This window comes from Scyliorhinus canicula, chromosome 18 (assembly GCF_902713615.1).
Source record: "Scyliorhinus canicula chromosome 18, sScyCan1.1, whole genome shotgun sequence".
NCBI lineage: Eukaryota > Metazoa > Chordata > Chondrichthyes > Carcharhiniformes > Scyliorhinidae > Scyliorhinus > Scyliorhinus canicula.
This window is the reverse complement of record NC_052163.1, coordinates 118,583,515-118,607,965: the sequence shown is the minus strand read 5'-3', so window position 1 is coordinate 118,607,965 and position 24,451 is coordinate 118,583,515. Positions and strand designations below refer to the sequence as shown.

The window sequence follows — 24,451 nt, the reverse complement described above, 5'->3', positions numbered from 1 at the left end:
TCAGGTGTACTTTCTTCATCGATGGTCTGCTAAATAATAAAGGTATTTCCCTGGATATGATATGGGTCCTAGTAAAAATTATTCCTTCTGGCGATTTTATAAGGAATCACTACTTTTTTCATCCCAAATCTGAGCATTTTCATCCCCAAATCTGAAATTCGCGGAACTTCCAAATTCCCCTTTTTTAATATAAATTTAGAGTACCCAATTCCTTTTTCCCCAATTAAGGGGCCATTCACCTATCCTGAACATTTTTTTGGGTTGTGGGGGTGACACCCTCGCTGAAACGGGGAGAATATGCAAACTCCACAGGGACATTGACCCAGGGCCAGGATTGAAATCGGGTCCTCAGCTCCGTGAGGCAGCAATGCTAACCACTGCACCACCAGGCTGCCGTTGGAACTTCCAAATTCATTAACCTTGTTCCGATCTTTCTCACTTAATCTAAGTAACATGTCTATTCCACATACTGTAGATGTACATCTGCTGTCTAATATGGCACATTTAAAGGACCCTGTAGCCAGCACCTTCATCTCCGCATTGAAACGTCTCGTTACTAAGACAATGGGCGTGATCCAATGGCACGCTGCACCAGAAAAGGAGCTCGCCACGGTGCAGAGTGACCGAGAAAGGGATCTCCCGGCTCGCAACCACTCGCGTGATCACTTTTTGGCAAATCTGCATATTAGAGTGAGAAAGTACGTCTCACTCTAATGTGCAGATTCCCGAGGTACCTGAGACTTTGGGATTCTTCCCCTTCACCTTGGAAACCTCAGGCGAGTGCTGTTCAGCACTGGTCCCCTTCAACGGGGACCAGATGGAAAAGCACTTGTGAGGGTCTACAGGGGATCAGAGGCCCCCAGCTGCAAAACCTTTGGTACCACAATAGTAATCTTTATTAGTGTCACAAGAAGGCTTATATTAACACTGTAATGAAGTTACTGTGAAAATCCCCTATTGGCCACAGCCTGTTCACGTACACAGAGGTAGAATTCAGAATGTCCAATTCACCTTACAAGCGCATCTCTTGGGACTTGTGGGAGGAACTCCGGAGCGCCTGGAGGAAACCAACGCAGACACGGGGAGAAAATGCAGACTCCGCACAGACAGTGAGCTAAGCCGGGAATCGAACCTGGTTCCCTGGCGCTGTGAAGTAACAGTGCTAACCACTGCTACTGTGCTGTCCATGGTACTGGTGCCACCTGGGCACACTGGCACCAGGCAGTGCCATCATGCCCCTGCCAAACTAGCATTTTTTGCATGCGATCAGACTGGGGTGCCTTGCATAGGGGGACCCTCCCTTAGTGGATTCGGGCTGGGTGGGCGGGGGCCTCGGAGACCGGGACGTGATTTTAAAATGGAGTTCAGATCTCTCACTGCACTGGAGAGTTCCGGTGAGCGGAGCTCCCAATTGTACAAATCGGGGCATTCCCCAATGAGGTCCCTTGTATAACGCGAGTCGCGTTGAATAGCTAATGTGTTTCTCGGTGCTGCGAGCACCGAGAGACGCACAACTAAATACATTCGCTATGGGACTTTGGTCTCGATTTGTCTTCTCTTTGGTTGAAATCTTCTGCTTCGGTGTCTTCTGTCTCCTGTGCGGTTTCAAACACCCTAACACCAAAAGACGCTTAGGATAGTTTTTTGCATAATGGAATTTTGAATCAACACCAATTGACCACACCCTGGGTATTGCTGGGGTTAATTTTTCTGTTGAAATCTCCCAATTCATTCCTCCTGCTATATTTGTACTTGTTATTTGTAGTTCTAAACCTTCTTTCCTGGTGATGCTTGCAGCCTGTTTCTGGATCATATTGCCATCTTATTAACACAGTGTCTTCCATTAGCCTGTCTTATTGCCAATTGGCTCATTTGTGTCATGAATGCTGCCAGGAAGGAATGTCTGCCTTGGAATTTTTTTTCAGAGCCTCTGACATTTGTTCTGCAGGGTGTGTCTTTCTGCAAATTTAATTCCCGTCAAAACCAGAAGACATTCCATATTTGTAACTTTAGCGCCGTCCAATAGTTTGAACACCGGTCTGATTGAGGAATAGCTAGGTGCCATGGTCCCTGGTTCAATCCCGGTTCTGGTCACTTTCCGTGTGGAGTTTGCACATTCTCCTTGTGTTTGCGTGGGTTTCACCCCCACAACCCAAAGCTGTACAGGCTAAGTGAATTGGCCATGCTAAATTGCCCCTTAATTAGAAAAAATGAACTGGGTACTCTAAATTTATTTTTTAAAAACAGTGACACACTACACTTGGAGTCAACCACTTGTTTTCCAAGTTACTCTAAATCACTCTTCAAGGTTAGAATTCAGAATACAGGGCGCAAACTGCCAACTGCATCGATGGCGGGGAAAGCCTCCCACTGGCTTCCCAGTAGACAGTACACCTTGCAAAATCTGGATCCCGCTCATAATAGGTGTGACCAAACCGTGCTCGCTTAAGTGGGTTTTAAACCTACTAAGGCCTACTCACCCAGGATCTACCGGCTTCCCGGCATACGGGAGGCCCTAGCTGGGCTCAGTTCAGTACTGGTCATCACATACGTGGACCAGGCGGAAGGGCACCCAAAAGGTGTTCTCAGGCCATTGGAGGCCTCTGGGCGGTCAGGGACAGAACAGGGTGGCCATTTGACCCTCTCCCTGCAACATGGGCACCTTGGCACTCCCAGGCTGGCACCTTTGTACTGCCACCCTGGCACTGCCATGGTGCCTGGGTGGTACTGCCAAGCTGGCAGAAGCACTGCCAGGGTGACAGTGCACGGGTCAGGGCCTGAGGGGGAGTCATGCCCATGAAAGGAGGGTGGAGGGTGGTATGAGGGGAGGCAGGGCATGTAAGAACAGGCCTCTAGGAGGTTGAGAGGTGATGTGTGGGTGTCCTGGAAGGGGGAGCCTGTAAGGGAGCATGGGGAGGGGGGGGAGCTGTAGAGGGGGAGCCCCAGGGACCACATAGCGGGGTGTCCTCACTTTGAGGGGGGGGGGGGGGGGGGGGGGGGAGGCCTGATCTGAGGAGCCAGTTTGGCCAGAAAGCCCAGTGATGAAAATAATTCTTTTTTTAAAAATATATTTAGAGTACCCAATTATTTTTTCCAATTTTTTAGGGGCAATGTAGTGTGGCCAATCCACCTATCCTGCACATCTTTTGGGTTGTGGGGGCAAAACCCACGCAGACACGGGGAGAATGTGCAAACTCCACATGGACAGTGACCCAGGGCCGGGATTGGAACCCGGGTCCTCAGCGCCGTAGGCAGCAATACTAACCACTGTGCCACCGTGCTGCCCGATGAAAATAATTCTAACTGTGGGCTACACTGGTGAGAAACTACCTAGGGCCCAAAAAGTGACTTAAGTGTGGTTAGATAGCAGTGGGGAACTCAGCCGGAAAATCCTTGTAAAACCCGCCACAAATGAGACTTCTCAACCTTTCCATTAGATTGTGCCCACAGTTTTTCGGTCAAAGAAATCTTAGTTTTCAATCGTTTTTACTCACAAGCTAATCATCCTCTGTTACCGTTATTAAGCTGCAATGGTAACTCTATAATAAGAACTTGAAAGCAGGCCCTGATTCTTTGACTTCAAGTTTGTGATCAGCAATCACTTCTCCAACACCACAATACCACCTGTATCTCCTTTATATTTGGTGCAGTCTATTAAACAATAAGTGTAGTTTATTAAACAATTAAAACCCCAATTCCAACTTGAGCACTAGGGAACATTAACACTTTCCTAACAATAAATGTTGGTCAGGGAGAAGGGCATTGAGGTAGCAGTTGTTAAAAGACTGCTGCATGCCAGTAAAGGGCATTGACGTTTTGCTGTGTGTTAGCATTTTCTAGAAAATAGTGGGTTGAAGCAAATGTCCAAGAAGTTCATTTATTAGGAGGAGTGCAATGGTGTACGTTTCTTTTCAGAATTCTTAACCTGATGCACACTCTAGAAGGTTAGCACCTTGTATGAGCACCTTGTTTGTCTTTCTTTCTGTTCTTCCTGTTCTGCTGAAGTCTGATTAAATACTTTAACTATAACTGGTTTTCTGGTGAGCAAATAGACAATAGTTGACCATTTTAGATGAAAGTGCAGAACTTGGGTATTTGCTGCAGAAAAGAGACATGCTGTCAAAGATTTTCATCTTGCACTCATCAGGAAAGAAGAATGCCAATTGTAAAGGGAACAATTAGAACATAGAACAGTACAGCACAGAACAGGCCCTTCGGCCCTCGATGTTGTGCCGAGCAATGATCACCCTACTCAAACCCACGTATCCACCCTATACCCGTAACTCAACAACCCCCCCCTCTTAATCTTACTTTTTTGGACACCACGGGCAATTTAGCATGGCCAATCCACCTAATCCGCACATCTTTGGACCGCACAACTAATTGATGATTAGTTGGCAAGTGGATTGGTAGAGGTGTTGCATTTTAGATTTTAGCAAACGGTGTACTTTTAAGAGAACTTTTTGTTGTGATTTTGTTTTTTTAAAGAAAGTCTTGTATTACAAATGTGCTGCAACATTTTTTTAAATGAAAACTTCAGATGGGCACAGGGAATATCCATCTCAATTCTCACCTGAGCAATTGGAAAGTCATGTTAAACATAATTAAAATACATTATAATTAAATAAGCTATGGCTGGTCTTATTTTTGGGGCCAGCACTGGGCTTGTCTGAAACAGCTGCCAGAAAAGTATGCTTCATTGCAAAGTGACCAGACCCATCCATATGTATTCAGCATAGTTTTCCAGCCCATCTTCCATGCCTTCCATAAGAGTAAATTTTATCCCAGCATATATTGTTGCACCCTTAGGGTTGAAGGAAAATATATATACATTTTTTAAAAATAACTTTAGAGCACCCAATTCATTTTTTCCAATTAAGGGGCAATTTAGCGTGGCCAGTCCACCTACCCTACACATCTTTGTGTTGTGGGAGCGAAGCCCACACAAACACGGAGAGAATGTGCAATCTCCACATGGACAGTGACCCAGAGCTGGGATCAAACCTGGGACCTTGGTGCCGTGAGACAGCAATGCTAACCACTGTGCCACCGTGCTTCCCGAAGGAAAATATTTGAGTGAGAAATGAGAAAAACAAGCAAATAGCGACCGCACTCTTATCTACCTTCCCAACCTCCTTTACCAGGTAGAAGCAAATTCAAAAGAAAAACTAAATTATATATTCAGTGTTAATCATTTACATTGTAATTAATTTCAATGTTGCACCCACTGCAAAAAAATCCTGTTCTCCCTTAAACTTGTAAGCTGTTCGGATGGTGACTCATGAAAGTTGGTAAGTATTAGTTGCAGAAACCTCATTGAGGTGAAAGCTGGAATGTGAACCGAAAGACAATCGCGTGCCTGAGAGAGATTTTAGATAGGCAGTGACTAGCTTTATTTTCATTCCACAATCATCTCTGCCCTCCAGGTATTTTGACTGTATAATAATATGCCTATTTATTGAATTTATAGATAAGTCCCAACTTATTTCCCGGTAAAATGAATATTCAGTTCTTTTTGATGAGGAACCAAACAATGCAACACAAAACATAAATACTTAGAAGTTTAGGACAGTAAGTAGGACTGTGCTTATTCTGCACAATAATACCTGTGATGGCTAAAATATTGTGGGTTTGCATTTGCACTTAACATGCTTTCTGCTGAAAGCTGTGTTTCCTACTAAGTAAAAGTACCATCTTGGCAGGAAGAAACCTTACAGCCTCTAAGGCCCGGGATTCAGTATCTGTTCCATTTTACATGACCTGAGCAGTTGGACTGGCACAAATGGCCTCAATAGCCCTGTACTGACCCCCTACTCGAAAATCTGATGCCTCATGATTAATATCCAGTTCATGTTTACTTTTGAAGATTTTCCAGAGGGTAAATGGCATTTTCTTTTTGCATGATGGCTGTTTTCAACACTGTGAAGAAATCGATGCTTTCCAAAGGTCATCGAACGTTTGGTAATTGTGAGTGCAAAGCTAAAACTACTACATGTTCCCCAAAATGCTACGACACATCGAAGAAAACCATGTTAGTAAGGGAACTGTCAATGGACTGGCAAGCCTTATTCAATCACATCTGGTTGCGTTGATCAACAGTTTTTGTCGCTACTTTCCAGAGGAGATGTTTCAGATTTTGGGAGAAGAGGTGAGTTTGAGACCCCAGAATCAATTATTACCATGCAGATTACTCCAAGTGAAGAAACTGAACTTCTGCGGCTGTCAGTGTTCTGGAGCAGCATCTCCAAGGAATATCCGGAGGTGAGTAAAATGAGCGTTTTGTTGCATTTGCCCTTCACAACAACCTACATGTGCAAGTTGGATTTTCTGACCTCACAAAGATGAAGTCAGCGCAAAGGAACTGGCTGAACTCCGCACCCAATATGTGCATTCCCCTTTCCTCCTGTGAACCCGATTGGAGTGAGATCATGAGGACTAAGCTGGCTAACCTGCCACATTAAAGGTAACAGAAAATGGTGGGTCCCGAAGGTCGGCCGGCGTGGGTCGTGAAGGTCAGCAGCGTGGGTCCTGAAGGATGGCCGGTTGATAAAGTTCGGTCCTGGGCAAAAAAATCAAATTACATGAGCCTAGAGGATGAGTGTTGGCAGAGGGATAGTGGAGAGTTGTCACCTGTGGAGTCATATTCTGGAGAATGTTACTGCTTTCAGAGGAAATAGGTTTCTATATTTCTAGGTCAAATATCAATTGCTTTACGTGTTTCTGGGCCATCAAAATTGTACAGTGTTTCATCTAATATAGCATAATATTAATTCTGTGACCATCTCTCAGTGGGAAACTACAAATCATAGTAATCAGCTAAGATGAACGTCACAAAAGCTAGAAAGCAAAAATAGAAGTAAAAAACTTTAGAAACACAATGTTGATCAGAATTTGAAAGAGAGTACTTAATGTTCAGAACCTGCTGCATGCCATTTAAAAGATACTAATTATCCTGCTATTGATTTCCAACATTCTTGTTCTATGTTATATTCATTAAAGTTACATTGATAGGATTTTGACATACGTTCTTGCTTTCCTCATTGTTTTTTTTAAATTTTTTATTGAAATTTTTGAAAAATGTATAACAACAGAACAATAATAACAATAATAAACACCCCCCGGACCCGTAACAACGCATATCACGAACCCCCCACCACCCCCCAAACCCAATGAACAACAAAATAAATTAAATTAACATAAACAATGCCCACCCCTGAACCCCCCCGGTTGCTGCTGCTGCTGACCTAGTTCCCTATCGTTGAGCCAGAAAGTCGAGGAAATGCTGCCACCGCCTAAAGAACCCTTGTACCGACCCCCTCAGGGCGAATTTGACCTTCTCCAGTTTAATGAATCCCGCCATGTCATTGATCCAAGTCTCCACGCTTGGGGGTCTCTCATCTTTCCATTGCAACAAGATCCTCCGCCGGGCTACTAGGGTCGCAAAGGCCAAAACACCGGCCTCTTTCGCCTCCTGCACTCCCGGCTCCACCCCAACCCCAATATCGCGAATCCCCAGCTTGGCTTGACCCTGGACCCTACCACCCTCGACACCGTCCTCGCCACCCCCTGCCAGAATTCCCCCAGTGCCGGGCATGCCCAAAACATATGGGCATGGTTCTCTGGGCTCCCCGAACACCTAATGCACCTGTCCTCACCCCCAAAAAATCTGCTCATCCTCGTCCCGGACATATGAGCCCTGTGCAGTACTTTGAACTGGATGAGGCTAAGCCTCGCACATGAAGAGGAGGAGTTCACCCTCTCCAGGGCGTTCGCCCATGTCCCCTCCTCAATCTGCTCCCCCAGCTCCACTTCCCACTTAGCCTTCAGCTCCTCTACCGACACCTCCTCCACCTCCTGCATCACCTGGTAGATGTCAGACACCTTCACATCCGCGACCCACACCCCCGAAAGCACCCTATCCCTTACCCCCCGCGGGGGCAGCAAAGGGAACCCCTCCACCTGCCGCCTGGCAAACGCCTTGACCTGAAGGTACCTGAACATATTCCCTGGGGGGAACTCAAACTTCTCCTCCAGCTCACCCAGGCTCGCAAACCTCCCGTCAATGAACAGGTCTCCCAACTTCGTTATGCCCACCCTGTGCCACACCAGGAACCCGCCATCAATGTTCCCTGGGACAAACCGGTGTTTCCCCCGCAGCGGGGCCTCCACCGAGCCCCCCACTTCCCCCATGTGTCGCCTCCACTGCCCCCAAATCTTGAGGGTAGCCGCCACCACCGGACTCGTAGTGTACCTCGTTGGAGGGAGCGGCAACGGCGCCGTTACCAGTGACTTCAGGCTCGTGCCTCCACAGGATGCCATCTCCACCCGTTTCCATGCTGTCCCCTCCCCATCCATTACCCACTTGCGTACCATCGAGACATTAGCCACCCAATAATACCCAGAGAGGTTGGGCAGCGCCAGCTCCCCTCTATCCCTGCCCCGCTCCAAAAAGACCCTCCTCACCCTCGGAGTCCCGTGCGCCCAAACAAATCCCATGATGCTGCTGTTCACCCCCCTAAAAAAGGCCCTCGGAATAAAAATGGGGAGGCACTGGAACAAAAACAAAAACCTCGGGAGCACCGTCATTTTAACGGACTGTACTCTACCCGCCAGCGGCAGCATGTCCCACCTTTTAAACTCCTCCTCCATCTGCTCCAACAACCTAGTAAAATTAAGCATATGCAAAGTCCCCCAATTCCTAGCCACCTGAACCCCCAGGTACCTAAAACTCCTCACTGCCCTTTTTAGCGGGAGCCTACCAATCTCCTCCTCCTGATCACCCGGGTGTACAACAAACAGCTCGCTCTTACCCAGGTTCAACTTGTAGCCCGAGAAACTCCTAAACTCAGCAAGAATCTCCATCACCTCCGGCATTCCCCCCACCGGGTCTGCTACATACAGCAACAAGTCATCTGCATAAAGTGACACTCGGTGCTCCTCCCCACCCCGCACCAGACCTCTCCACCTCCCCGACTCCCTTAGCGCCATGGCCAGAGGCTCAATTGCCAACGCAAAAAGCAAGGGGGACAGGGGGCACCCCTGCCTCGTCCCACGGTAGAGCCTGAAGTACTCGGACCTCCTCCCATTTGTCGCTACACTCGCCATCGGGGCCTCGTACAACAACCTCACCCATTTAATAAACCCCTCCCCAAACCCAAACCTCTCTAACACCTCCCACAAGTACCCCCACTCAACCCGATCAAAGGCCTTCTCCGCATCTAATGCCACCACAATCTCCGCACCTCCTTCTGCCGCCGGCATCATTATCACATGCCCTTCCTCATTGTTGATGCAAATATGCTCCCTTTTCCCTTCCCTTGCCAAGACATTTGACTCCCTGTTCCTTGCACCAGTGTTTTCCAATTCCTTGCCTAAATAACTGTCCTTCATGTTACTATTTCAACTGGCTTTTACTCCGGAATCAATAAAAGGTGCAGTGTGATTGTGTTTATAGTCATTGTCTGGAGTTAACATACAAATGTGTGCATCTATAGTGAGTCTGATATTATGGAATAAATTTTTAGTTTTTACATTCTTGGTGCGGAGCATCATCCTTCAGAAGCTGTGTTGGGAAATGTTTGCTGTCTGTGATTTGCCACCTATTTAAGATTCTCTGGCCTCCCTGCAGCATGTTTCCCGGGGGCGGGAGGCGACCTGCCATTGGTCGGCATCGTGATCTTCTCATCTCGCCGCTGTTAAAGGGATTTCCCATTGATATCCATCCCATGCTGCCACAAAGCCTACGTGGGGGTGCACCGCCGGTGGGACCGGAAAGACCCTGCCCATGTGAATAGCCAGATCTTGCCCAAAGTTTCAATCTGACTACGTTTCAAACCACTACAGAATCAGTGAAGTACTTTTGGAGTGCAGTTACTGTTGTAATGGTGGAAAATATTGAAATGAATAAAAAATGTTGCAGTGCATGCAATTTCCCTTGTATGCTCTGGCTGGCAAGGCTATGCAATGGAAGTGTACAAGTAGAACATTAATTTTTGTCCAAATTCTAACATTTTATTGGAACTTTTTCCCATCCCTTCTGAAGTCTTTGACTGCCAAATGGATTATTTAGCCATTATCTGTCCTTCACCACCTCTCCAAGCAGTCATAACCCATTTGTGTGTCATGGTGGTGAATGTTGGTGTTAGGGCTGACCCCAGTTTGGTTTTCATGCAATGTCCAGCCAAGCACACATCCAACAAGTAATACTGAACAGACGGTGAGAACATAAGCACCATTAGTTTTCCTCAAGATGCACTAATGCCATTATTGTGCCAAATTAGCAAGTACTGCTGTTTTAAATTTGGAACTTAATGATTTATACAACTCGAACTGTTTTCCTTTTGTTCAGTTGACAAAACTGCAGACCCCACACCGCAAACAGCCGTATCATGATGCAACACCATGAGTCTATCGATGTGTGCTAACTGGCATTTATTTCACATGTATTCTGTGCATGTCAGAAGCAGCCCTTTACAATGCAGCAAAGACTAGCTGCACATTAGAAAGCAACCAGTTTACTTTAAGGTCACAATACAAATGAGGCTTCAGTGAATCACTTGATAAGCTCATTGAGCCACTGGGGATGTCTGTTCTTCTTAATCATGTTATTACTGCAACAAAGAAGGGTATCAAATTGTTTAGATGATATTCATTTTCAGGCGACTTTAGTTGTAGTTCAGATACTAAATTGTATTTAATTCTCATGTTATTTTGTAAAGTCAAGGGGCAGTGCATGTAATCCAGGTGGAGACTGGCGCTATAGCTGTGCCATTGAGATATTTTGACTTTAATTTCAATATTAGAATTCAAATTAGTCGACCTATAATTTGGGTTTGCCATTCCTTTGAGGGAATTGTGTCATCAGAGTGCAAGCTCTAAATTCATTTATAATGACGTATCTGCTCTGTAAAATACCACAAGAACTTATTGTTTTACTGACCCCGTTAACGAAAAATTGAACCATATTTTCAGCTAAGGTCTGCACTTCAAAAATCTCCACCCATGTGAAACTCAATTGATTCATTATGTCCTAATAAATTTCTTTTTATTATTTTCAAATTTCTTCCTGTCTTTGTTCCAACCTATGTAAAGGATTTTCTCTATTTGAACATTCACTCCAATTCTCTGGCACCACCTTATTCCATGCTGTCTTCTGTCTGTCATTGTTGACTGCTCTTTTAATTGTGATACTCTGTCTAATCTCTGGAACACACTGCACATTTACTTCCACTTTCCCATGCACTGCTTTCGATCTTGCTTTCACTCACTGCCCTGCGAGCCCAGTCATTCTGTCTCCCTTTCAGCTTGATGTTCAATTTTTCTTCTGTTTTGGAAGAGATTCTAAGAAAGAAAGACTTCCATTTATATCATGCTTTTTAACACAACCAAAAGTCTCAAAGTGCTTTAAAGCCATTGAAGTACTTTTTGCAATGTAGTCACTGTAATTAATATTGGTACTAATTTGTAATTAGTAAAGTAATTTCTAGCTTGAACTCGGCACACTCCCAGAAAACAGTAATGATCAGAAAATTTATTTGTGATGTTGATCGAGGGATAAATATTAGCCAGGACATTAGAATTAACTCCCCTACTCTTCAAGATAATACCATGGAACCTTTCACAACCTCAGATGGGTCCGTGGTTAAACATCTCATCACAGTGCACCTCCAAGAGTGCAGCACTCCCTCAGTCTTACAGTTGAATGTCAGCCTTGATTCTTGAACTTAAGCCCCGGAGTGAAACTTCAACCTGGAACATTGTGATTCCGGGGAAGAGTGTTCATGACAACTAAGATCTCTTTGTGTAAATGAAGGCCAATACAAAATGTCAATGCTGTTTGCATAGTCATTTGTGCCACATTGAACAGTTTTTTGTTTGATAAATTAATGAAGATAATGAAGACTAGAATTAATCTGCTTTGACACTAGAGCTACCTCTTATTTAGCAAATGATTCTACAAGGTATGCTCTTCAGATTTCTGACTATAAACGCCCCAATGACTCATTTAGTAAAGTGTGTAATTGAAGCATGGAGACCAGAAGTTTTCAGGTCCAAATCTTGATTTAAGTTTTATTAACTGTTTATAACCATGAACAGCAGTGGGGGTTCCAGCACTGTTGGCTTAAGGAAGGGAAAGTGGTAAGGATGCCCGGCTGGAAGTAAATATGTGTGGGCAGCATGGTGGTGCAGTGGTTAGCACTGCTGCCTCACAGCACCGAGGACCCAGGTTTGATCCCAGCCCCGCATCACAGTCCATGTGGAGTTTGCACATTCTCCCCGTGTCTGTGGGTCTCAGCTCGACAACCCAAAAAGATGTGCAAGGTAGGGGAATTGCCCATGCTAAATTGCCCCTTAATGTCTATTCTAATTACTCAAGTTTGTTTTCCCCTTGATAAACTCTTCACCCCCAAAAGTATCATTCTTCTGCACTTGTGGGAAAAACTTAGGTAATGTAACTTTGTGCATTTTCACACAAGTCTCCCTGCACTCCTTTCCCCAGCTAATTTTCCAGTATTTCTACAAAGTGTATTCGCAGAAGTTTTGAAGACTGCAGAAATTGTGCAGCAAATGTCTTGTTTACTGCTGCGAGCATGCAGTCTGCTGTCTACATCTGGAACCACTAACTACTAGTCTTTTGGAAATGGAGTTTGTGGTTTGGTCCCCAACAGTTAACCCTTGCAATTCTCAAAAGTCCTTCAAACTTCCATTTGCTATCTTTTATTATTTTATGTTTTTTTAAAAACAAATTTTCAAAGCTGTTGATCAGTTCAGGGTAGAACATTAGCACTTCACATTACCGAATTGACCTTTGAGGGGAGGAATCGAGAGAACAAAATGTTTATGTAAACTGTTCGAGTGAAGTTCTTTTGGAGGTAAAGTGTTCGTAATTGTTCTAGATACAAAGCTAGTTAACTGTATATCGGGGACTGGTTCATGCATCATGGTTTCTATTCCCTCATCTTATTTTGGAGATTATTTTAATCATTGTGCTCTTTCCGCCCAGTTCTTTTCTTTGTTTTTTTCTAGTGTACACTAGTTATCATCCCTGTTTCCATAGCTCCAAACCACAGTAGCATTGAAACTGATCTGTATTATTTACACACATATAATTTAGAGGAGTTTATTTTTTAAAATAAATTTAGAGGACCCAATTCTTTTTTTTCCCAATTAAGGGGCAATTTAGTGTGGCCAATCCACCTACCCTGCAGATCTTTCGGTTGTAGGGGTGAGACCCACGCAGACACAGGGAGAATCTGCAAACTCCACACAGACTATAACCCGGGGCCGGGATCGAACCCGGGTCCTCAGCACCGTGAGGCAGCAGTGCTAACCATTGTGCCATCGTGCCGCCCGATTCAGACGAGTTTATAATTATTTTTAATGTCTTTTTTTTTTGCTTTGTTTCATTCTGTCTGCTTTATTGCTATATGCGGAAGTATAATGTAGGGAATGTCAGATTTGACTTTGCTTTTTGGCACTTTTGGTGATTGGCAGTTGACATTTGTAAAATTATAAATGCTGAGAATGGAGCATAGATAATACCATCGAAAGGAGACCACTCCCCAGTACCAAGAACCCTTTGTTTAGTTTAGCTCAGATTAAATATAATTTGCTTTTTCTTTCTATTAATTTATGGATGTGAGCATCGCTGGCTCTTTGCCCTTGAACTGAGTGGCTTGCTAGGCCATTTAAGAGGGTATTCAGAGTCAACCACATTGCTGTGGGTCTGGAGTCATTTAGGCCAGACCAGGTAAGGACAGCAGGTTCTTAAATTATTTTAGTCATCATTCAATTTTTAATTCCAGATTTTTATTAAATTTAACTACACTATCTTGTGTGGTGGGATTCATACCCTGGGTCCAGGATTCTGTGAAATCCCACCAAGGGTTGACGCCGGCGTCGACGCCGGCGTCAAAACCGGCGCGATCAACGCCGGCGTCAATGGGCCTCCAGGCCCTGGCATTCACCCCTTCCTAGGGGGCTAGAAAGGCGCCAGAGTGCTGTCTGCTGCTCCGGCGCCAAAAGACGGCGCGCCACAGCCGTCTCCGCCCTGGGCAATATGGCGGAACCCTGCAGGGGCCCGGCACCCCCATCCCCACCCCCGGAATGAGCCTGCCCGCCGATCTGTTGCCCCTGATCGCGAGCCTGGCCACCGTGGAGGTCCCCCCCGGAGTCGGCTCCCCCTACTCCCCCATCAGGGTGGCCCCGCAGCCAGAACACCGAGGTCCTGCCCACCGGGTAGCACCATACGCAAACGACGTCAGCGGGCACTCGGTCCGTCAAGCGTGGAGAATCGCCTTGGGGGCCGCTTTCAAAGGCTCCCGACTGGCGCTGCGGCGACCGTGCCGGCGTGATTGCCGCTGATTTTCCGGTTGCCAGAGAATCGGCGGCCCGGCATCGGAGCGGCGTGACGGGATTTGCGCACCCTCCCGGCATTCTCCGACCCAGAGCGGGATCAGAGAATCCCGGCCTGGGTCTCTGGAGTACTAGTCCAATGACAATACCACTAAATTATTGCATCGCCTTGTTTCCTACACGTTTCAGGAATCTTTCCTGTTCATTTTAATTTTTTTTACCTTCTGAATTCCTTGAAGACAGCAATAAAGAACTATTTCAAGCAATCATATGTACCTTGAAGACAATTGAGCTCTTTGTCATGTCTGTGGTGTGCTTAATGACTGAAACATTGAATATATCATAACTGCTCTTAAGGAAAAAAAATACTTGCACTTGTTTTAACTTGATGTACAATCCCCGGAAAAAGAAAAACACATTCCAGCATGGTGATTATATACCGTCCGTGTCTCAATAGTGTACAAAAAAGAGAACCATTCTTTATTTTGGTGCAAAATCTATTCGCACTCGACATGAAATCTATTTTTGTGATTGAATGTTTCTAAATGTATTTTTCCTCTCGTCAATTTTCTTCTCTATTGTCTTCTGAAAGAGTTTGCTTCTGGGAGGTGACCTTCCAGTATCTTGACCAAGTCGGCTTTTCGGCTTTCTTTGTCAGTGAGACCAATGAATGATCATTTAATTCCACCGTAGAGGACGTCACCGAGCCTTGATTTGGCAATATTTTCCACATTTCAGCGCTATGAACAAGCGTCGTTAGATAATGCGTAAGCACCATAGCTGATTATTTTTCAAATCCTTTGCACCCAAAGCATTTCCAAGCTGAGACCAGCTGGTCCAGCACAGACTAAGAGTCGAACTGAGATCTTCTGGTACTTGGTGGCACAGTTAACACTGGAGTGCGGGATTACGAACTGCACCATTGAGACAACTAACTGCAATTTATTTTTAAGGTTAGTTGATCTGCCTGGAAATATTTTGTCCAGTACAACTGTCCTCGAATGTGTAGCAATTGTCAAATGTGGTTCTTACCCCACCTGCTAGGCCCCATCTAGATGTGACTGTATCCTTAGACTCTGAAAATGCATTCAACAGAGTAGAATGGAGATTCCACTTTGCGGATTTGGAGAGGTTCGAGTTGGGACCAAGGTTCGGGATGTGGGTGCGTTTGTTGTATAAGGCTCCCTCGGATCGTGTTCACACCAACACCATGAGCTCAGGGTACTTTCAGTTAAACAGGGGAACGAGACAGGGGTGTCTGATGTCTCTCCCCCACCCTCCTATTCGTATTGGCTATTGAGCCTTTGCCCATCGCTTAGAGAACTTCAGGTGAATGGAAGGGGATAATTGGGTAGGAGTGGAGCGTAGGGTGTGCCTGTATGCTGACAACCTTTTGCTTTACGTGACGGACCCATTCCCCACTATGGGTGATATAATGGAGCCAGTGAAGAGCTTGGGCTCTGTTTCAGGATATAAATTAAATCTGGAAAAGAGTGAGTATTTTCCAGTAAACCCCCCCCGGAGAGGGAAGTTAACCTGGGGGTGCTTCCTTTTCATCTAGCCAGATTTAGCTTTGGGTATTTGGGGCTCGAGATTGGGCCCGACTTCATAAGCTGAATTATACTAGTCTGGTGAGTAAGGTGAAGACTGACCTGCAAAGGTGGGATAACCTTCCCCTATCCTTGGCAGACAGGATCCAGTCAATTAAGATGGACATTCTTCCAGGGCTTTTGTTCCTTTTCCAGTGTCTTCCTGTTTTCCTCTCTTAGTCTTTTTTTGGGAAGGTCGATGAGATAATATCATCCTTTACATTGGCGGGCGAGATTCCAAGGATTCATGGGGTAGTCCTTCAAAGAGACAGACAGTCGGGGGGGCTGGCATTGCTTAACTTTCTGTTTTATTATTGGGCAGGTAGGTGCAGAGCAGGTGTTAGGTTGGTGTTGTGACCCAGGGTCCACTTGGGTGCAGATAGAGGTGAGGTCTTGTAGGGGATCTGGTTTGAGGACACGAGTGACGGCTTTGCTCCCGTTCTCGCCGACAAAATACTCTTCAAGTCCAGTGGTTGTTTCCACTCTGAAAATACGGAGACAGCATTTTAAACTTGGGTCAGTATCGAAGCTGGTTTCCATCTGTGCTAACCATGTGTTTGAGCCAGTGAGATTGGGTGCCACATTTGAGGTGTGGGGATGGGGGAGGCTGGAGAGATTGGGAGACCTGTTTCTGGAGGGGTGGTTTGCCAGCTTAGATGAATTGGTGGTGAAGTTTGGGCTCTCAGGCTCGGACGCGTTCAGATATCTCCAGGTTCAGAATTTTATACGACAGACCTTCCCGACATACCCCGTGTAACCGCCAGTATCTCTGCTGAAGAGGGTCCTTTCGCTTGCTGGGTCAGAGGTGGGCACAGCATTTATGGGTAGATTTTGGTCGAAGATTTGGTTTCAGTGGAAAGGATAAAGGGAAGGTGGAAGAGGAATTGGGGCCCATATAGCTTAAGTGGTGTTTAGCGCCAAGTCCTGAATGAGTCGTTTCTTCTCGGAGGTAGATGACAGATGCAAGCGCTATTCTGGGGGACCGGCCAACCACGTGCACATGTTCTGGTCTTGTCTTAAGCTTGTGAGCTTTTGGCTGTCTTTCTTTAGCACCATGTCGGCGATTTTGAATATATATATTTTTTAATTTAGACTACCCAATTCATTTTTTCCAAGTAAGAGGAAATTTAGAGTGGCCAATCCACCTAGCCTGCACATCTTTGGGTTGTGGAGGGCAAAACCCACGCAGACGGGGAGAACGTGCAAACTCCACACGGACAGTGACCCAGAGCCAGGATCGAACCTGGGACCTCAACGCCTGAGGCAGCAGTGCTAACCACTGTACCGCGTGCTGCCCTGCGATTTTGAATATTGAACTGGAGCCCCGCCTGTTTTGCCACATTTGGGGAGTCGGACTCGCTGAGGCTGAAGGCGAGTGCTGGAGCAGATGTTCTTGCCTTCACCCCATTTATTACCCGGAGGTGGGTCCTGCTGGGTTGGAGGTCTGTATCTCCACCCAGCGCGTCAAGAGTTTTTGTACTTAGAGAAGGTCAGCGAGGCAAGGGCAAGGGGTTTTAGTTCAAACGGGCAGCATGGTCGGTACAGGCTTGGAGGGCCAAAAGGCCTGTTCCTGTGCTGTAATTTTCTTTGTTCTTTAAGTACATCATGAGGGGTTCGTTTGGTTGAGGGATTCTACTGGAGGTGGCAACCTTTCATAGTTTATTTTAAGGAACTGATCACCGTCATTTGGGTTGGGGGTTGTGTTAATGTTACTTTTAATGTCTTTTTTCTGTAAATTGTATTTGGTTTGTATAGATTCATTCATTTTGTAATTTATAAAATGAAAAAATGTTTTTAAAATATTTTGAAAAGATATTTTGTACAGAACAAGTTGTGCAAAAAATATGTTCTTGTAACTGCACTTTTCCAGTCAAAAAAATTGCACTTAAAAGCAAAACTTGTTATGAGGTAACTAAACAATAAGAATGTAATGGCTCTCAACCACGAGTATGTATGAGTTTTCTTAACAAGGTATGCCAGACACGTGGGTGAGCTCCAATTAACTACCCTAATATAAAGTTTGTAAAATATATGCTGAGCAAACCAAATATTGTTCGGGCTGAACCATTGGTGCCTTCAGGTTGTCTTGGCCCCATGCTCTGGAATGCCACCTCTCCTCTTCTTCGATCAAGCTTTTTGTCATCTGACATAGAACAGTACAGCACAGAACAGGCCCTTCGGCCCTCGATGTTGTGCCGAGCAATGATCACCCTACTCAAACCCACGTATCCACCCTATACCCGTAACCCAACAATCGCCCCCTTAACCTTACTTTTTAGGACACTACGGGCAATTTAGCATGGCCAATCCACCTAACCCGCACATCTTTGGACTGTGGGAGGAAACCGGAGCACCCGGAGGAAACCCACGCGCACACGGGGAGGACGTGCAGACTCCGCACAGACAGTGACCCAAGCCGGGAATCGAACCTGGGACCCTGGAGCTGTGAAGCATTTATGCTAACCACCATGCTACCATGCTGCCCACTATGACCTCATATTTCCTTTGTGACTCAAGTGTCATACTTCATTTTACATGCTCCCATGAAGCACCTTGGGATGTTTGATTAAATTAAAGGTACCCAATAAATATAAGCTGTTATAAGTATGCACACATTTCATCGGCTTTTTTCGCAGTGGGTACTGCACTTGCCAGGCCTAAATATGCAGCTTTCGGCGTTCTTTTGGCACACACTTTCTGGTCTGTGGGAATGAAAGCAATGTGGTTTCTTCAACCTCAGCGTATTGGTAGCACTCTTATCTCTGAGTCAGAGGACTGGGGATTAAACTAAGGCCCAGCACGTGATCTTTAACTGAATTAGTTCTAAATGTAGTAGCGAACGGGAAATGCAGGGAGTTTCCCCAACAGCCAACCCAGCGAGGCCGCCCCATTAATCTAATGTTAATTGGTCCATTAAGGAGGCCCCACGGCTTCATGCCGTAAATTGCTGATTTGCCGGTACCGCGTCCAGCAGCTTCCTGCTAATGTGGGGGAACCGATCCCGCAGAGCAAACCCTGGATAGCACGCATGCGTGCCACCAAGGAGAACGGCTCCAAGATTCGGGAGATGCTGACCTGGCCAGACTGTTGACGCAGTGGAGTCCAGACGGGATGCCTTGTTCCCCCGAGGGGCTCGGAGGGTCAGCCACAGGACTGCCAGTGCTAACTAGGAAGAAGTGGCAGTGGCAGTGTCCATCAGCGTGGGGGAAGTGTGACCAGGAGGACCACCACCCACTGCCACGAGAAGGCTCAACTACTTCCACTTGGCCGCACAGGTGAGTTGGCATTGGCCCCCTGGTACCGGTCCCACCTGCCAAACACCCCACTAACCATATACCTGGCACCACCCCCGCCAATACCATACTGTGCCCTAGCCCACCCATGACCAATGGTGCCCACACCTGACGCCCTCGCTCCCACACCCAAGCAATGCATGAAGCTTGCAGCTCACGATGCCCTCGGTTTCCCCGCAGGAGAAGTTGACCAACAACAGATGAGAGAGGGTCCAGACGGTCGGCAGGGTGCCAGCCATCATTGTCTTTGCCCCCTACGAGGAACAAGCCCTGTAGGTCGCAGGGGTTGCCAAGGTCAGATCGGTCCCCAACATCAAAATTGGCCTGCGACACAGAGGTGAGTATCCACCAGCTCCCACCCAGATGACCTGTCATGTGAGTTGTTCATGCCAGAATAATGATCCTTCCTTCTCACTGACCTCATGTCCATTCTCCTGCAGGATCACCATTGTACGGTGCCAGCCCATCTGGGGTGATCGCCTGCCTCCTATGGGAACACCTCAGAGGAGAGCTCAGAGAATGCTACCATAAGGCTGTCATCCCCACCCTCCACCAGCACAGAGACACACCTTGGTGGCGAAAGTAGTGGACAGGCTTCTGGGGTAAAATCTGGTGAGCACGACACAGTTGCAGATGCACATCAGATGGATACAGGACGTCGAGGCAAGACAGCAGTCTGAGGTCTGCAGGATCCCAGGACTTCGCTGAGTCCCAGTCAGATGCTGAGCCTCAGGACTTGGTTTACCTGGAGCTGATGCAGTTGATAGGGTGCGGCCGTGAGATTCAAAGGGGGCTGTCAGTGACACTCTAGCAGGTCCACATTCGATTAGATGAGTCCCAAAGGTAGGAGATAGAGCTGACAATACATGGCACCGAGGCCAACACTGCTAGGGCTCGTTTAGCACAGTGGGCTAAACAGCTGGCTTGTAATGCAGAACAATGCCAGCAGCGCGGGCTCAATTCCCGTACCAGCCCCCCCCCCGAACAGGCGCCGGAATGTGGCAATTAGGGGCTTTTCACAGTAACTTAATTGAAGTCTACTTGTGACAATAAGCGATTATTATTATTATACATTGCAACCGCAATATCGAGCCTCAAGTTCGACGTCAGCACCATGAGTGGCGGTGCCCAAGGCGTGGCTCAGTCAGTTACAGCCATGGCTATAACTGCCTCAGCAACGTGTCCGAGTCACTGGGGGAGCATGTCCTTTTCTCAGGTAGACCTTTCCGAAACGCTGCGGAGAATGCCCTGTTCTCAGGTGGGCATTGCCGAGGCGCTGTGGAGCATGTCCTAGATGCTGAGGAATGTGACCCAGTCTCAGGCAGACCTTATGTAATTTGGACATTCTGAATTCTCCTTCTGTGTACCCAAACAGGCGCCAGACTGGGGCTTTTCACAGTAACTTTGTTGCAGTGTTGATGTAAGCCTACTTGTGAAAATAATATAGATTGTTCTAAGATTATTATTATACCTTGTCAGGGTGCTGCAGAGCATGTCCCAGTCACAGGTGGGCATGACTGAGGTGCTCCAGAGCAATTCCTAATCATTGAGGACCATGTCCCGGACTCAGCTGGACATTGGAGGGCCACTACAGAGCATTGCCGAGAAGCATCGACACCATGGTGCAGACATTGGGGAGCCCCTTGTCCCAGCCCCCCGGGCACTGTGGTCCTGGATTCACACGCCCCAAGGGATACCACGCGCAAGTGATGGGTGTGAGCGAGCACTTAGCAGAGAGACAGGAGTCACACAAGAGTGAGGAGCACCAGTGCTCAGCTCACAATGGGTTATCATCACCTGACCATGCTTACACAGGCCCATCGCCCTGGAGTGATGTAACACAAACCCTGGAAGGGCGGAACAGGGCGTTTGGGGGAGAAATGGGTGGGGGTGGTGAGGTGAGCTCACTGCCTGGGATCGATGATGGCTACTTACCTCCTCGGGTCCCCACAGCAGCTATTCCACCAGCTTCACGTCTTAAGAAGGTATACTAAACTGTGCCCGCATGACCACTTGCCAGGGATGTGTTTAGAATACAGAAGGCCTTAAGATAGGGGGCTGTTCCCGTTAATGGTATGGAGATTGGCTTGAATTGGTGATTATTGGTTTCTTGCCACACTGCAGCAGGATCTTTATCTCACCAACGGGAGCAGGCCAGTAAGATTGCAAACTGATCAATGCCCAAGCGGTTCCCAATTTTGGCCTTTTCCTCTATCTAACGGCCATATCTCGTTCTAGCGCAACATGTCCATAAAATCGAGCCCCCAATCTATCCACTCAGATGGATGTTCTGACACTGCTGTATGTGAAATCTTGTGCATAAATTGGCTGATGTATTTTCCCTATGTTATATACTTGCAAAGCATTTCATTTGCTACATATAAAATATTTTGGAAAGTCATGAGGTTGGATGGGGAATACTAAAAAGGCAAGTTCTTCTCCAGTAAATTGTAATAAGTAAGCATTATTCACCAACAGGCTAGAGCTTAAGGAATCTCTTCAACACAACTTGGCTCTTCCTCATATGTAAGACAAGGTATTGAGAATAAATAACTGTTTAACTGAGATGATGGAGGGCAGCACATGGTACAGTAGATAGCACTGCTGCCTCATGATGTCGAGATCCCAGGTTCGATCCCGGCTCTGGATCACTGTCCATGTTGCACATTCTCCCCGTGTTTGCATGGGTTTCGCCCCCACATCCCAAATATGTGCAGGGGAGGTGGATTGGCCACTCTAAATTGCCCCTTAATTGGAAAACTGAGTTGGACACTCTAAATTTAAAAAGAAAACTGAGATGACAGAGAGGAACATCTGTCTTCAGCTTGATTTTGATATAATCTGATGTCCATGCAAGCACGCTTTCTGGGATCACTCATTATGAGGAATGGGGCCATCGCTCATTTTCCTGACAGAACCATGCAAAGTAGAGTTGTTGTCAAAGGAGAGATTAGTGTGTCTTATAACTGCCTCGGGTGGAGGTTAGCTAATACCTGTTCTCTTTCAAACGAAAGTGTAAAGTGGGGCGGCACAGTGGTTAGCACTGCTGCCTCACGGCGCTGTACCCGGGTTCCATCCCGGACCCGGGTCACTGTCCATGTGGAGTTTGCACAATCTCCTTGTGTATGGATAGGTCTCACCCCCACAACACAAAAAGATGTGCAGGGCAGGTGAGTTGGCCACGTTAATTTCCCCTTAATCGTAAAAAAAAAGAATTGGCTACTCTAAATTTTAAAAAATGAAAATGTAATAAAAACACCTTTGGGACTTTGGGGGGGAAAAAACCATGGGCGGAATTCTCCGCAAGGCCCGACGCCGTTGTGAAACCCGGAGAGGTTCACAACGGCATCGGAGGCCGCTCCTGGCCCCCTATTCTCCCCACCACCCACCGGGGGGGGGGGGGCGCGGAGGGCCGTGCCGTAAATCACGGCCGCCGGGCCTTGTCACTGGCATCAAGGCCCAGCGCGCCTAATGATGTCAGCAGCGCATGCGCAGGTTGGCCAGCGCCAACCCGCACATGCGCGGTTGCCGTCTTCCCCTCCGCTGCCCCACAAGACGCGGCGGCTTGATCTTGTGGGGCGGCGGAGGGGACAGAGTGTGTCCCTTTGAGACGCCGGCCCGACGATCGGTGGGCACCGATCGCGGGCCAGTCCCCTCCCGAGCACGGTCGTGGTGCTCACTCCCCTCGCCGCCCCCCCCCCCCCCCCCCCCCCCCACACAAGCCACAAACCAGGTATTGCCGCCATGTTCACGCCGGTAGCAACCAAGTGTGGTTGCCACCGGCGTGAACCGGTCGGAAACAGCAGGCTGTTCGACCCATCCGGGTCGGAGAATCGCGGGCCGCCATGAAAAACGGCAGCCCGCGATTTTCCAAGCGGCGTGTCCCAAAACGCGACACGTCATTTTGGGGGGGGGGGGGGGGGGGGTGGGAGAATCGCGGGGGGTGCCAGAGCGGCCCGCCCGCGATTCTCGGTGTAGGAGCGGAGAATCGAGCCCCATGTTTACAGAAATACTAAAATATCACGAAACACGTTTATATGCTGACCTGGATTGGTGTGTTACATTTTGCTAAGTCGCATGAATTTGTTTTTTTTTGGCATGAGTTATTCCATAACACTTTTGGACATTGATATCTATCCATAGAATTAATAAATGTGGAGATGAAAGTATTAACAAGCAGCTGCAGCTTCTGTTCTCAGAAATCTAGACAGGTGCTTTTTTATGTAACTTGTTTTTTAAAACAAGTCACTTCCAAAATCTGGCATATCATCCCATTAGTTCACAAATAAATTGTTAAACATTATAGTTAACATTAAATAACATTAATGTTAGTTGAACTAACATTTACTTAAACTAAAAACACCTTTCACACACTTAATTTGTGCAACGGTTGAGACAAAGAATCTGTATCTCGGGCAGGTAATAATTTAATTTAACTGATCTCAAATGTGGTAGAGTACATGTGGGGCAGAACTTTCCACTCTTCCAGCACCAGGAATCCTGGCAGGCAGGGTACTTAATTTGACAGGAAACAAAAAATCTGTTTGCTGATGGTGGGATAAACGGTTAAAATTTTGTTCTCCTGACTTTCAAGACAGGTGAAAGGTATCATCCTGACTAAAAATGTTGGGAACTTTCATTTGCATGTATTAGCATCTCATGCATTTCATTAAGAGGTCACCGCGCTGGAATTAAGTTTGTCCTCCAAATTAAGTTGTTTTTTTTTTTAATTTAGATTACCCAATTATTTTTTCCAATTAAGGGGCAATTTAGCGTGGCCAATCCACCTACTCTGCACATTTTTGGGTTGTGGAGGCGAAACCCACGCAGACACAGGGAGAATGTGCAAACTCCACACGGACAGTGACCCAGAGCGAACCTGGGACCTCAGCGCCGTGAGGCGGTTGTGCTAACCACTAGGCCACCGTGCTGCCCTTCCTCCAAATTAAGTTGACGGCCAGCAGGAAATTAGGAAGTTCAATTTTATGACTCTATAAAAGTGGCGTACACCTGCCGAACTTCATCTTTTCCACAACTGTGAGGAACATAGGTGTTGCATTTTCCTTCTTGGGGACCTTGTATAACTTCACTTTGAGTGCTGTTAACAACCGCCGCTCCAAGGCTGGACAAGGGAGATTGACAAAGGCTGAAAAGACACGGGGTGCGTAGGGTGGAGCGAAGGTTAGACCGGGCTTACAGGAGAATGCTGGGATT

General features: G+C 46.8%; 1 protein-coding gene across 15 annotated transcripts in view; it reads left to right on the top strand.

Moving 5' to 3' along the window:
* The window catches only part of LOC119953761 (guanine nucleotide-binding protein G(I)/G(S)/G(O) subunit gamma-7-like), a 256,723-nt gene that overhangs the window by 199,238 nt on the left and 33,034 nt on the right, over positions 1-24,451 (top strand). The window contains exon 1 of one of the 15 annotated variants that reach the window (XM_038778376.1): positions 18,624-18,644. The exons of the other annotated variants lie outside the window; for them this stretch is intronic. The gene's annotated coding sequence lies outside the window, so the exon portion shown is untranslated. Of the gene's footprint in view, positions 1-18,623; positions 18,645-24,451 lie in introns of those variants that run through there. 15 annotated transcript variants of the gene reach the window in all.